At 37.9% G+C, this 16,013-nt stretch overlaps 1 protein-coding gene across 9 annotated transcripts in view; it reads right to left on the reverse strand.

The window, feature by feature from the left end:
• The window catches only part of inpp4b (inositol polyphosphate-4-phosphatase type II B), a 446,954-nt gene that overhangs the window by 75,239 nt on the left and 355,702 nt on the right, over positions 1 to 16,013 (reverse strand). The window lies entirely within an intron of this gene.

Below are 16,013 nucleotides of genomic sequence, written 5' to 3' on the forward strand. Positions count from 1 at the left end.
CTCTGAGTAAAGAAAAAAATATAAAAAAAAAAGAAAAGTAAAGAAATAAAAACTGATTGTGTTCTGTAGAAGGTCTCCAAACCTTCAGATGAGGACAATGGTGGAATACCTGGGGAAATATGTACAAATGTACAATACGCACACTGCTGACAAGGTTAGTAGCTTCTCAAAGCTCATTAGACCATAGAAGATATGCTGAAAATCTGTTTTTGAAGGCAACCAACAGTGTAATCTATTGGATCCACACCCTATGCCTCCACACACTTACTTCTTCACATCGTATTCCTTGTAGTTCTATAGTTCTCTGCTCGTTGTGTTCATATCCAGATTATTATAGATCCAGATATTACAGATGCATATTTATATTATATTTCTCTGTCACATCAGTCACTTTCGTAATCAATGTCATTGAACACTGCACTTTGCTCTGTTAATTATTTAATGACCATTAGCAACATCTACTGCACTGCTCTGTTTACAGATATACTGTATCTTTACCTTGTATAGTAAGTTTTTTATAGCCTTATATATTTTCTATTGTTCTTTGTTTTAATTTATGTAAAATATGTTTCTTATTGTATAGTGTTGTTGCTGCTGGATGCCTAAATTTCCTTCGGGATAAATAAAGTATCTATCTATCTATCTATCTATCTATCTATCTATCTATCTATCTATCTATCTATCTATCTATCTATCTATCTATCTATCTATCTATCCATCCATCCATCCATCCATCCATCCATCCATCCATCCATCCATCCATCCATCCATCCATCCATCCATCCATCCATATTAATGTAAGTCTGGGCCATACAGCACTGCTACAGGACTACTAAACAATAGGGGTGTTTCTAAACGTTTGACAGGTAGTGTTTATACAAAAAAAAAATAAGAGACCACTTCAGTTTCTGAATCAGTTTCTCTGATTTTGCTTTTTATAGGTATATGTTTAAGTAAAATTAACATTATTGTTTTATTCTATAAACTACAGACAACATTTATCCCAAATAAAAAAATATATATTGTCATTTACAGCATTTATTTGCAGAAAATGAGAAATGGCTGAAATAACAAAAAAAGATGCAGAGCTTACAGACCTCAAATAATGCAAAGCAAACAGGTTTATATTCATAAACTTTTAAGAGTTCAGAAATCAATATTTGGTGGAATAACTCATGTTCTCATGCATCTTGGCATCATGTTCTCCTCCACCAGTCTTACACACTGCTTTTGGATAACTTTATGCCTTTACTCCTGGTGCAAAAATTCAAGCAGTTCAGTTTGATTTGATGACTTGTGATCATCCATCTTCATCTTGATTATATTCCAGAGGTTTTCAGTTTGATAAAATCAAAGAAACTCATCATTTTCAGGTGGTGTCTTCTTTTTTTTTTTCGAGCTGTATGTTGCACAGCCACCTAAAACACAACCATGACCAGGTTTAGAGGAATTACACCAAGTATGTTGCCTTGTTTCACTTCAGGCTGAAAACTAAAGCTCAGAGTATTGTTCTGGCTGTCTGAGAGAGACACTTATCAGTGTGCGGAGAAGTGCTTAATGATTCTAAGTGGTTGTTAAAAGATGGATTAGTCCAGTCCAGCTATTGGGGCCCTGCCTTCCTGCTTCAATTAAAGGCAAATAAAGACAGAAATAAAAGGCCTTCCAGGCATTTGCAGGAACAGTGATAGGGGCCTTAATGAGAGCTAAATGCCTGCGCCGAAGCCAGCAACAGGGCCGGCGGGAGCCTCTATATGGATATTGATTAGTTTTTCGCTCAGCCTCCAATTGAAGCCTCTGCAGTAGAGTATTACACGGCGGTGGCGATGGACGAGGGGCAGATTACCGTGTCCACCTTTGACATTGGGAATCAGCCGAGTGGTCCCTGTCCTCTCTTTTCTTTTCTTCCCATGCTCTAGCAGGGCTGCGGAGAACAAAGAGTGACGGGCCTTTCATTGTGCCCCCTGCAGAACCTCTTCTTTCTCTCCTCGTTCGTTCCCCTTTTCTTCCCTCCTCGCCCGTCCAGCTCTCCTTTGATGAATTAACGTTGCATTGAGCGGCCAGGTTTCACAGGTCGCTGTTCGGTCGACTTTTAATCAAATACGACAGTCAGAGTCTCATCAGACAAAGGTGGCATGGATAAGAGATAAGAGGGGAGAACTGAGAAAGGTGTGGGTGTATGAGATTAGATCGTCTCAGCATTTACGCAGCTTAATAAAACTCCTCAGGGCTGCTAGGGTGATGCTAGATCATAGCTATGGAATTTGATGTCGTTCATGGCTTTTTTTTTGGTCAGGTGATTTTAGGTAGTTTCATATCTTGGTTTGTAAGGTATTGATAGTTTGTGCCTATGGTATTTTAGATATTTGCCAGATATTGGCCACGTAATCTTAGGTGTTTGATAAGGAATTCTGAAGTGGATTCTATGCATGTATTAAATTAGATATTAGCTTCAGCTTAATAAATAAATAAATAAATAAAAAGTCTCAGGACTACTAGGCAGTGTTGTACCAGTTCACAGCTTTTCTGAACTAGTTCAAGTTCAGTTCATACATGCTCAAAGTGAGCAGTTCACGTTAAAGTTCACAATTTTAATTCTGATCTAGTTCAAAGTTCAGTTCATTTTACTTTTTTCGTGAGATATTCAAATAAATACTTTTTTCACACTACAAGCTAGAAATCACTATACGTTCTTTGAAGCTGCTCATTGTAGACATTTGCTCATGACACTGCAATTGTGGGTTTCTTACCAGGTGATAAAAATGTTCATAAGGAGAATCGGTGTCTGTCTCCGTGCATCACTTCCACTAGACATTTTTTTTATTGCAGGGCTTTCTCTCACTCCCGTCATTGGTCTCTCTCTCTCTCTCTCTCTCTCTCTCTCTCTCTCTCTATCTCTCTTTCTATATCTCTCTCTCTATCTCTCTTTCTATATCTCTCTCTCTCTCACCCTCGCGCTCCACGCTCTCCGGGTCGTCGTTCTGCGCTCCGCGCTCTCCGCGTTGTTGCTCGTTCACGCACTACACTGCTACTAGGCTACTGTTAATCATAATTATGGCATTTTTGGCAATTCCTATGTTGTGTCTAAGCATTTACTAGGTGGCTGTAAGGGTATTTTGCCAGGTTGTCATTACAGTGTGGCTAAGGGTTGCTGCTAAAGTATCCTTATGGTTACTAAAGTCTTGCAAGATAGGTGCTATGGTATTTTAGGTAGTTCATATCTTGGTTTGTAAGGTATTGCTAGTGTGTGCCTATGGTATTTTAAATATTTGCCAGGGTGTGGTGTGGCTATGTAAACTTAGGTGGTTGATATTAACTTAGATCTTTGCTGCAGCTTAATAAATAATTCAGAAATAATAATAAGTCTCAGGACTGCTAGGGTACTGCTAATTCATAATTATGGTATTTTTGGCAATTCCTTTCACGTTTCTAGGTATTTGGTTGCTAGGGAATTTTGTCAGGTTGTCATTACAGTGTGGCTTGGTAGCTGCTAAATTATCCTCGGTGGTTGCTAAGGTCTTCCAAGGTATGTGCTATGGTATTTTATTCCTTAATACTGATTGAGTACTGCTAGATCATAGATATGATATTTCTGGTGGAATTACAGAATTTTGCCAAGTTTCTGCCAGGGTGTGGTTGGCGATGTAATCCCAGGTGGTTGATAAGGCCTTCCAAGGTGGGTGCTATGGTGTTTTATCTTTGATAAGATCACTTCAGCATTGACACAGTTAATAATAATATGCCCCAGGAGTGATATGTCCTTGTTAAATCATAGCTTTTTATAGGTATTCCACGTGATTACTATATTGTCTCTAGGCATTTCCTCCTATTGCCACGTTGTTGTTAGGGTGCGGCTTTGGCGGCTGCAAAGTTTTCCCAGGTGGTTGCTAAGGCTTTTTTAAGGTGGATGCTGTGGTATTCCATGTAACTCAGCAGTTCATATGCTGGGTTTCTTCTAAGGTGTTGTATTAGAGATTTTCAGTAGGACCCATTGGATTTTTTTTAGGATTTGGCTACATCACAGTAAGTTATTGTTGGTGTATTGAGTGTAGAGGTAGCGGAGAAAGAGAATGGTTCTAATGAATGAAATGTTCAGAGTGTATGCTAAGTGAATAAAATGCTCCAGAACCTTTTTAAAACTAAATCAGCTTCCGTAAAATAGCAGAACACAGGCAGTAAGTTAACAAGCAAGGCCATTAAAATAATAATGACAGTGCAGCAGTGTGGTCGAGCACAAAAGCATTTAAATGGATTTGATTTCTGACAGATATGCCATTTGATTTTAGTCAGGAGTTCGAGGCTCACCGAAGCTTTCTTGGCTAGCGAGGCAGAAAATTGGAAACTTTAAGCTACAGTGAGTCATTAGCTAAGTCAAATATGAAACAAAGCCCTGGCCATATCTGCCAGGATTAGTCCACGGTGTAATCTCTCTTTCTGCAAAATTGATTTCACTTCAGTGAACCTGAAAAAATACGCCAGCGCTTATCAGAGGGCCATGCAGCTGATAAACTGACCATCTTCCTTCAAGCCAGCCGTCCGTGCACTTAGAGCTGAAAGCCATTCGGAGGAGTTACATTTTCTCAGTTGAAAGTTTTATAAAGTGTGAGCAGAGAGTGGAAACTTTACAGTAGTGCTGCACTGAATTCACTTGATGGATGTACAGTATGTACATTGTGATGCTAATAAAACATACCTACAGGAACAAAAAAACATCTCAAGCTGGTCAAGCTGGTTAATTGGCTTAGATGTCCACAAGAACAGGATATGATTCTGTTTGAGTTTGAAGGTTTAGAGGGTCTACCATAGTGTCTACCATAGTCATCAACCTAACCAGGCTAGCGCAAGCTGGTAGACTAGTGTGGCCAATGTGGTTGACCCATATGACCAGCATGGCCATCATAAAACAAGCTGGACCACCAGTATGACTAGTCTGATCATCGCAAAACAAGCTGGACCAACAATATGACTAGTCTAACCATCATAAAACAAACTGGACCACCAGTATGACTTGTCTGACCATCATAAAACAAGTTGGACAACCAGTATGACTAGTCTGATCATCATAAAACAAACTAAACCACCAGTATGACTAGTCTGACCATCATAAAACAAGCTGGACCACCAGAATGACTAGTCTGACCATCATACAACAAGCTGGACCGACAATATCACTAGTCAGACCATCATAAAACAAACTGGACCACCAGTATGACTAGTCTGACTATCATAAAACAAGCTGGACCACCAGTATGACTAGTCTGACCATCATAAAAACAAGTTGGACCACCAGTATGACTAGTCTGACTATCATAAATCAAGTTGGACCACCAGTATGAGTAGTCTGACAATTATAAAACAAGCTGGACCACCAGTATGACTAGTCTGACCATCATAAAACATGCTGGACCACCAGCATGACTAGTCTGACCATCATAAAACAAGTTGGACCACCAGTATGACTAGTCTGATCATCATAAAACAAACTAAACCACAAGTATGACTAGTCTGACTATCATAAAACAAGCTGGACCACCAGTATGACTAGTCTGACCATCATAAAACACGCTGGACCACCAGCATGACTAGTCTGACCATCATAAATCAAGTTGGACCACCAGTATGAGTAGTCTGACAATTATAAAACAAGCTGGACCACCAGTATGACTAGTCTGACCATCATAAAACACGCTGGACCACCAGCATGACTAGTCTGACCATCATAAAACAAGTTGGACCACCAGTATGACTAGTCTGATCATCATAAAACAAACTAAACCACCAGTATGACTAGTCTGACTATCATAAAACAAGCTGGACCACCAGTATGACTAGTCTGACTATCATAAAACAAGTTGGACCACCAGTATGAGTAGTCTGATGATTATAAAACAAGTTGGACCACCAGTATGAGTAGTCTGATGATTATAAAACAAGCTGGACCACCAGTATGACTAGTCTGACCATCATAAAACAAGTTGGACCACCAGTATTAGTAGTCTGATGATTATAAAACAAGCTGGACCACCAGTATGAGTAGTCTGACCATCCTAAAACAAGCTGGACCATCAGTATGACTAGTCTGACCATCATAAAACAGGCTGAACCACCAGTATGACTAGTCTGACCATCATAAAACAAACTAAACCACCAGCATGACTAGTTTGACCACTAAAAGCACTTTTTAGCAGCTCTGTGCCATCATATGATATTAAAAATCAATAAATTCTCAAAAAGATATGATTGTTTGATGTTTCCATCCTACCCCTCTGTATTCATTTGCATTTGGATATATAATATGATTCAAGCTCTTCAGTTTCCATTAGCTGACGCACTAACAGTGTTCCCTCTCTTACACTCTTTATCATGCTTTGATTTTCCAGCCAGCGATATTTTTTCTCCAATTGGATCATTAATCATTGATTTTTTTCATCCAACTTTGCTTATTTCTGATCTAAGCTCCAGCGACTTCAAAGTTTCAGGCTGAAAGCGTCCGCCGACGGACGGAGGAGTGGAAGGCGGTTCAGCGTGAGTCATCAGGCTAACAGGACATGGTGGCCTGCAAAGAGTTTGAAAAATTAGGCCCTTTCTTCTGCATGATTTAAGCACTTCACTTCACATCGCTTCACTACATGAAGTATTCCAAGGTCCCAATTTTGCTGAGCAACTTGGAGAGAGAGAGGACCAGTCTCCGGCAAAACCGTGCACCATACACAGCGCCAACATTTTACATAACTGTCTGCAAAAGAGACCACTTTCCAAACTCTCTTATTCACATTTCAATTAGGGCTGTGTGACTAAAATAACTTATGACTCAATACTTTTTTTTTGCTCAAGCGTTTGAGTCAATATATCTTATTAAAGATCCAAATCTGATTGTACCATCGCTACCATTTGTGTCTTTGAGTAGTATACCATTTCAGTTATCATATGTAAATCTCTTTATTAACGTGGTTTGTTTTTGGTGAAAAATATGAAGTCCAAAATCATTTAGCTAAATGGTTAAATGCAAATACATCTGGCTTCTCAATCTGTATCTAGAAGCTTTTGGCTAAATGGTGGAGTCAAAAATAAAAAAAATCAAAAATATTTGTCTAAACAGTAGAATGCAAATACTTTTAGCTAATAGAGCTGTTGGCAGTTGGCTAAAATGTGGGCTTAAATGCCAAAACATTTGTTAAAAAGCTGATTTGTGCACTATTTCATATCAGAACAGACATGTTCTTTTTCTCCTATAAAAATGCAAGGTTCTTGGATACAGATACATGCAGTTTCTAACACAGAACTGAAATACCGTTACCAAAATTAACATAATAAAGTTTTTAATCACATAATGGAACATTTCTATTGGTCCTTTCCTTAATGAAGTTCTGACACATTGAGAACCGAATAGCATTTTTCAAAAGATACAAATTGGCTAATTGTTGTCTGATTTAATAGATAAATGTTCTTTAGTCATGAGTAAGCAATATTTAAATTGGTCATCAAGTGTTCCTTCAGGAGATGGTTTAAGAACACCCGCTCCTGCAGTGTATTGGCCAGTGTGCTCATGACAAGCTCACATGAAATATGGGAGTTGGACCAAGGTCTAATAGTGGCTGCCAGATGAACAGTACATTCAATTTCTGAAGTTGTTTAGACATTAAACGTTCCCCTGAATCCTTTAAAGTGTCACATGGGTACCAGATACACTTATAGCACAATACTAGTGTAATGTAGTTAAACCTCAACACCCTCATCAAAGAACATGTTTTTGTTGGACGACATTATCTGAGATCAGTAAGAAATGCCTGTGTATGTATCAGAAAGCTAACACTTTATAAGATACAGTACAGAATGAAGACTGATCTGGGTTCAGCAGTGTGGGACTTCAGGAGGGTGAATGGAAACAGTGCTGCTTGCTGATTTGACATCGTCTCTACTGGTTTTAGTGAATGGTGGGGAGCCAGGCAGAAAGATGGGAAATGTTTAATTAAACATCTCCGATGTCAGAGAGAGAGAGAGAGAGAGAGAGAGAGAGAGAGAGAGAAAGAGAGAGAGAGAGAGACAGAGAGAGAGAACAGTGCAGAGTGAAGGAGAGAGACAGTGGCAGACGGAGAATCAGTAATTGAATCACAGAGTGTGGATTCAATCAAGAGTGACGCAGCATGTCAATAGAGACTCCGGGGCAATGGGACCACACACAGGCATCTGTTCAACATGAACACACACACACAGAGTGTGTGAGTGTGTGTGTGTGTGTGTGAGAGAGAGAGAGAGAGAGAGAGAGAGAGAGAGAGAGAGAGAGATGTAGCAACATGTCATTGCCTGAGGGACAGTAAGTAATATTGCCAACCTGGCCCCCACACACCCCTATCAAGCGCCACCCAATCACAGACCACTTCACTCCCTATATGGGAACATACATATATTTACTATATTTATGTAAACTTTTTCACTGAAATAAAATGATACTTAAAAACACATTTTATTTTCAGATTTCCCATTTTTGTCACCACTACATTACAATAGTCTTTTGGCCAAATAACTATCTTTCTGAATATTGCCTTCCTACATTTATTACGTTATATTTTTTACTGTTATTACTCTTTTTGTTAATAATTCTGTAAATGCTATTTTATCACAAAGTGTTTTCAGCATTTAAAGTATCTGTTTCAACAAAACACGAAATGAGAAAGAGAAAGAGACAGAGAGAGAGAGAATTGAGACAAAAAAGCAGAAGAAGAAGAAGAAGAAAAAGAAGAAGAAGAAGAAGAAGAAGAGAAAGATTATTTATTGCTCTGTATGTACAAGCTTTCATATATATATATATATATATATATATTTTTTTTTTTTTCTAACTATAATTTCTATAATTATGGTTGCAACTGTTGTATAAATGGCTACTACTATTATTATTATTATTATTATTATTATTATTATTATTATTATTATTATTAAGCATATCATTTTTGTTTTGTATGCCTGCAAAAAAGGTCAAAAGTTCATTTTTGTTGAAAATGTCACACAAATAAAGTTTGATAAAATAAAAAAAGAAAGAGAGAGTGAGTGAGAGACAGAAAAGCAGAGAGAAAAAAGGGAGGACTGTTTACTGCCCTGTATATACAACCTTTCATGTATTTACACATTATTTATATTTTGTTTCTAACTATAATTTCTGTAAGTATGGTTGTAATTATTATTATTATTATTATTATTATTATTATTATTATTATTATTATTATTATTATTATTATTATTATTATTATTAAGCATATCACTTTTATTTTTCATGGCTGAAAAAAGTTACAGTTAGTGAGAGACAGAAAAGCAAAGAAAGAAAAAGGGAAGATTTTTTATTGCCCAGTATATACAAGCTTTTATATATTATTTATATATTTTTCTAACTATAATTTCTGTAATAATGGTTATTATTATTATTATTATTATTATTATTATTATTATTATTATTATTAAGCATATCATTTTTTTTGTATGCCTGCAAAAAGTACAAAAGTTCATTCTCGTTGAAAATGTCACACAAATAGAGCTTGATAAAAAAAAAATGAAAGAGAGAGAGAGAGGGGACGAGAGACAGAGAGAGATAGTGATGGAGATTGAGTGACTTCTTCAGGTCTCCAGGTGATGATAAACTTTCAACTCCCAGTCAAACAGCAGCACCGCATCCCACACTGCCACGGCAGCGGCGCAGCACCTTCCCCCGGCTCTTACTAAAGTAAACAGCAATTACTCCCATAATGAAGACCAAGCAATAACGCTACTGCCAGCTCAGGAGCTCTGCTGTGACTCGGATTCTCCACAGTGAGCTGCAGAACTCCCAGGCAGAAGGTCGGCCTCAGTGCCATCATAACGCTGTGCATATTTTAGAGAGGAGCTTCTAATCAGATCAGCTCTCAGACTGTATTGGTGAACACAACTCGCTCTGATTACTCATAACGAACAGCACCAGCATCTACAACCTTCTCACGAAAGACCTCAGGGTACTTTCTGCTGAACAACTGTACGTTTGGGAGTGCTCCACAAGCTCAATGTTTTATAATGTCATATATATATATATATATATATATATATATATATATATATATATATATATATATATATATATATAACATTCAGCAAACTTTAAATAGAAACATAGCAGAAATATGATAAAACAGTCCCTGAAAACTGTGTGATATTTTAATAAACGAGTGCATGACTGACAGCTATCTATTATTGGCTAACTGATGTTTATTTACAGAACCATGGCAACACACACATCCTTGAGACTGTGAATTTACACTAGGCTGTGTTTTTTCGTTTTTTAGTTGTTTTATCTTAAATGGTTGCTAAGTGATAACTCGCCAGCTCGCCAGTTCCAGTTGCTCAGACTCAAAGAGAGGGCAGAGCTACTGTATGTAAGCCTTGTTCTGCTGATGTTAACCTTGACTGACTTTTAGACTTGCCTATTCTACATCCAGAGGAGAGTAATAGTGGAGAAAATACAGCAGATTTATTAGACGTTGGAAATAATTTCTTTGTATACAAAATATATATAAAAAATTAAAGACCACTTAAAAATGATGAGTTTCTTTGATTTTACCAAACTGAAAACCTCTGGAACATAATCAAAAGGAAGATGGATGAACACAAGCCATCAAACCAAGCTGAACTGCTTACATTTTTGCACCAGGAGTGTAAAGCATAAAGTTATCCAAAAGCAGTGTGTAAGACTGGTGGAGGAGAACATGCAAGGATACATGAATAAAACTGTGATTAAAAGCCAGGGTCGGACAGAACATGCAGGGGCCTGGGTAGGGTCGTGCTGGAATTTTGGGGCAAATCTAAGCTGTAATATGATGCTGGCATTCGACAAGATCTATATTCTATTAGATCAACATCTATTAATGTTGATGGTCAGCTGGAAAAGCAGTGAGGATGGAATAAATATTTGGACATCAACAGTCATTCTACTATCTAAAAACGTTCATCTAATAACTGCAGAAGTGTAAAATCAGTCTGAGAAGAAATATGTCTGGTCTTTTTGCTGTTACAATGTAATTATCTGTTATAAGTTGATATCTGTTATTAACCGAAATGTTTACACTTGGTTTTCTTTTGCTTACGTCTACTGCAAGAAAATAGCAAAAAATATATATTACATACACCACTGCTGAAAATGCTACTGCAGCTATCAAAATTTCCGGGCTATTGAGTGCAGATGAAATATAAGCCGCACCCACTAAACAAAAAATATATAGATATATACTGATGAGTTTGTGCTTCAACAGCAGGCTTGGAGGGGGGTGGGTCTGGGACGCCAGACTTCACACTGTTGAGCCTTCTGGAGGTGTCGTGGGCTTAATTCAGCGAAACACTGACGAAGGAAGGTGCCTGCCTGATGACCCCTGAGAAGAGCTTGCACTGAAGTTGGTGTTTAGAGTTTGGATGAAGGGGATTGGTGTGGTCCTGCTGTTCTGGTAGTAATTTGTCTCATGATTTTTTGCAGACGTCTGAGTACTTGGCAGTTAAGGCACGGACCATGAACATAGTTCGCTATGCTTCTGGATTCTTGTCGAGCCAGTATCAGATGGTAGTGGTTGCTGTGTTCTGCTCACGCAACTTATAATGTCATTTATTGTGTGTGATTGCGCTTGTAGGGTAGGGTGCTGTGGTTAGTGTGTTGTTGCCATAGTTAAAGGAAGTGAGCACTGATTAAGGAGGGATTCTGTTTGTTCATAGGTTATTTTTCGGTAGGTCTGGATACTTGGCAGTTGAGGCAATGGACCATGAACATAGTGTTAGGCTGTGCTTCTGGATCCTTGTCGAGCCAGTATCAGATTTTGATGGTTGTGGCTATTGTTGTTAGTTGAGTGAGTAGTAGATCCTGGCTGAGCCCTATGCATAACCCCAGCTGTTAGGAGCAGGATTTGTCAATTTCCTGTATTATTATTACTTGTCCACACCTGACTATAAGCCGCATTTTTAGGCATTTTTCATCCAAGCGTTTCACTCAGCTCGGCATGCAAACTTTAAAGGCACAATTTACGCTTATGTGGAGTAGCTGCAAATACTTTGTTGTCCTGATGAGCCCTGGGTTAATCTACACATTATCTCTCCTGAAAAGCAATTTTGAAGCTTGTTAGCTCGTAAGCAACACAAAAACAAAACATATATTAGCTGCAATGTAATATAAGTTGCAGTATTCATAGCATGTGAAGAAAGTAGCAGCTAATAGCCCAGAAAGTACAGTACTACTATTAGTACTATTACTTTTACTACTACTGCTACTAATACTACTTTTACCACTACTGCAAAATACTAATACTAATGCTGGTGCCACTACTACAATTACTTTACTACTGCTGTATATAGATTCTACTATTTATTACTGTTGCTACTAGTACTTACACTGCTATCATCACTGTTCTACTATCTCTACTGCTACTACTTCTACTTTAACTCCTACTACTAAAGCTACTTCTTCTGGTGCTTTTATTACTATTACTATCTCTACTCGTTCTCCGACTACTTCTACTAGTACTATCGTTGCTGCTGATAGTGCTTTACAACTACTTTACTACAGCTTCTACTACTGCTACTACTGCCTGTGTCCGAATGCAGATGTGTGAAAGTAAACACTGCAGACTGTGAATCAGAATCCCACTAATTACACATTTTTATAAAACAGATGAAGATGAGCAGATGAGGTGATAAAGCACCAATTCCAAAGCCAACTGTGGATTTTTATTTCAGCCGTACACACAGATGTCCTGCACACAGATGTCCTGAAACGTGGCTGTTCTGAGCCGACTACAGATAAATAGATGTTCTTAGAAAATGTTAAATCACAGCTGCACAGAAGCTCAAATTTTCATCAGCGCTAGTCGTGACCGTGGATTTACCTCCACAGCTCAATTATCCCTCAGTCTGAAAATCTGCGTCCAGACAAACTAGAATTTCACTCAGCCCTGTAGCTTTCCACTCTCTGTATCAGGTGGGTTTGTGTCAGTAAGGGGGGGGGCTGGGGTACTGAGAGCAGTGAGGGGGAGGAGTACAGCTGAATTTGATCTGTGTGTATTTGGCTCTATATCTAAAGTCACTATTCTCCAACAAACTCAAACAACTCATTAGTTCACACTCATTCACACTCTGTTTTAGTACTCTACATTTTCTACACTTCTAGAAAGTTCCCTGTTTCTTCACACTCACCAAGAATGTTCTCTCCATTCATACCTTTCTAGAATATTCTACTTTTCTTGACTTTGCTCTGGAATTATTTCATCTGATTTAGTTTTCTAGAATGTCCTCCACTTATTTTCATTTTTTTTTTTTTTGTTATTTGTGTTCTAGAATGATCTCTTCTTTTATCCACACCCATCTAGAATGTTACCTTCATTCACACAGTTCCTGAACGTTTACCCCTCATTTACTTTTGTTCCATAATTGACAACATTAAATCTCATTCAGTGTTTTAGAATGTAATGCTTTATTCACATTGTTCTAGACTGTTTTCTCACCACTCACACACATCTAGAATTTTCTTGCTCATTTACACCATTCCAAAATGTTCATAAACCATTTACACTGCTTACTCCATTGACAACATTCTAGAATGCTCTCCCTTACTCAATAGTTTTTTTTAGAAAGTCACCTCTTAATTACACAATCTAAAGTGTTCTCCTCTTATTTATAATATTATACAATACTGTCCTTACTTTCACATTTTTACCTCATTTTCATTACTCTATTCTCAACTGTTCCCCAATCCTACACATTTAGAACACTCTCCCATTTACATATCCTACAATAATCTCCCTCATTCACCTTATTCTAAAATTGGTATCCCTGATCTTTTTTTTCCTCTGGAACATTCCTCCTTTTTCATGTTCTAGAATATTTCCCCAACTATACACAGTTTATAGAGAAAAATAATTAATGCTCATCTGATTTTGTATTCTTCTTTTATATTGGGCGAAAAACAGACAGAGAGAGTTTCTTACTAATGTACTCTGAATGCAGAGATATGCAGAGAAGTGAAATATCTAATGTTGGGTCCTAATTTATTTTGTGCAGTTTTGATATTTAATTTTATTGTAGTAACTTTTTTTATTTTAACATGTAGTTGTCATGTTCCTCCACAGTTTCTTAAAAAATGCTACTAAATTCACTTTGCATGCATATGTATGTTTAAATGGGTTTTTGAAGGCTATTGTTCAAAAATAAATTAGTTTGGTTTGTATTCTTGAAAAGTGGGTTAATGGTGGGATAATGGTTAATGACCATGATAAAATGTAGGTCCTGGGGTGTGACCAGTTGAGAACCCCTGTTCTAGAATGTTCTTTATATTCACATATTCTAGAGTCCTCTCTCCATTCACACATTTAAGGAAGTATTTCTCATGCACACTGTTCTCATTCGTGAAAAAGGTTGTCTCGTATTTATGCTGCTTTAGACTATTCCACAATCATGTACTGTGCATCAGGAATGTTTTACTATGTACTCTCTTATGTTTCCCAAATATATATATATATATATATATATATATATATACAGTGCCCTCCATAATTATTGGCACCCCTGGTTAAGATGTGTTCTTTAGCTTCTCATAAATTGAGTTTTGTTCAAAATAATATAGGACCACAATGGAAAAAAAGAGTAAAATACAACCTTTAACTCAAGTGAATTTATTCAGTAGGAAAAAAATCCCACATTAAGAAATAATTATTTAACATCAAATCATGTGTGCCACAATTATTAGCACCCCTGATGTTAATACTTTGTACAACCCCCTTTTGCCAACAAAACAGCACCTAATCTTCTCCTGTAATGTTTCACAAGATGGGAGAATACAGAAAGAGGGATCTTTGACCATTCCTCTTTGCACATTCTCTCTAAATCATCCAACGACCTGGGTCCTCTCCTCTGCACTCTCCTCTTCAGCTCACCCCACAGGGGTTGAGGTCTGGGGACTGAGATGGCCATGGGAGGAGCTTGATTCTGTGTGCGGTGAACCATTTCTGTGTAGATTTGGCCACATGTTTAGGGTCATTATCTTGCTGAAAGACCCAGTGACGACCCATCTTCAGCTTTCGGGCAGAAGCCACCAGATTTTGTTTTAAAATGTCCTGGTATTTTAGAGCATTCATGATGCCATGCACCCTAACAAGGTTCCCAGGGCCTTTAGAAGAGAAACAGGCCCACAGCATCACTGATCCCCCGCCGTATTTCACAGTGGGCATGAGGTGCTTTTCTGCATACTCAGCTCTTGTGTTACGCCAGACCCACTTAGAGCATTTGTTGCCAAAAAGCTCTATCTTTGTTTCATCTGACCAAAGCACACGGTCCCAGTTGAAGTCCCAGTACCGCTTAGCAAACTCCAAACGTTTGCGTTTATGATTGTGAGTGAGAAATGGTTTCTTCCGTGCATGCCTCCCAAACAGCTTGTTGGCATGTAGATAGCGCCTGATGGTTGTTTTGGAGACTTTGTGACCCCAAGAAGCTACCATTTGTTGCAATTCTGTAACAGTGAGCTTTGGAGAACTTTTTATTTCTCTTATCATCCTCCTCACTGTGCGTGGTGGCAAAATAAACTTGCGTCCTCGTCCAGGCTTGTTTACCACTGTTCCAGTTGTTTTAAACTTCTTAATAATTCCTCTGACAGTAGATATGTACAGGTGTAGGTGAGTAGCGATTTTCTTGTAGCCATTGCCTGACTTGTGAAGGTCAACACACATCTGCCTCACTTGAATGGTATGTTCCTTTGTCTTTCCCATGTTGAAGATAAATGGCCTCTGTGTCACGTCATATTTATACCCCAGGGAAACAGGAAGTTGTGAATTACTAATTAAATGTTCCTACATACTCTGATCAACTTCGTAAACTACTGTAGAAGTGACAGAAATACTTTTATTAAATTTATTTCCTAAGAATTGTTAGGGGTGCCAATAATTGTGGAACAGGTGATTTTATGAAGAATAATTAATTCTTAGTCAGGGATTTTATTTCCCCCTTAAAATTCACTTGAGTTAAAGGTTGTA

This window comes from Astyanax mexicanus, chromosome 7 (genome assembly GCF_023375975.1).
Source record: "Astyanax mexicanus isolate ESR-SI-001 chromosome 7, AstMex3_surface, whole genome shotgun sequence".
Classification (NCBI taxonomy): domain Eukaryota; kingdom Metazoa; phylum Chordata; class Actinopteri; order Characiformes; family Acestrorhamphidae; genus Astyanax; species Astyanax mexicanus.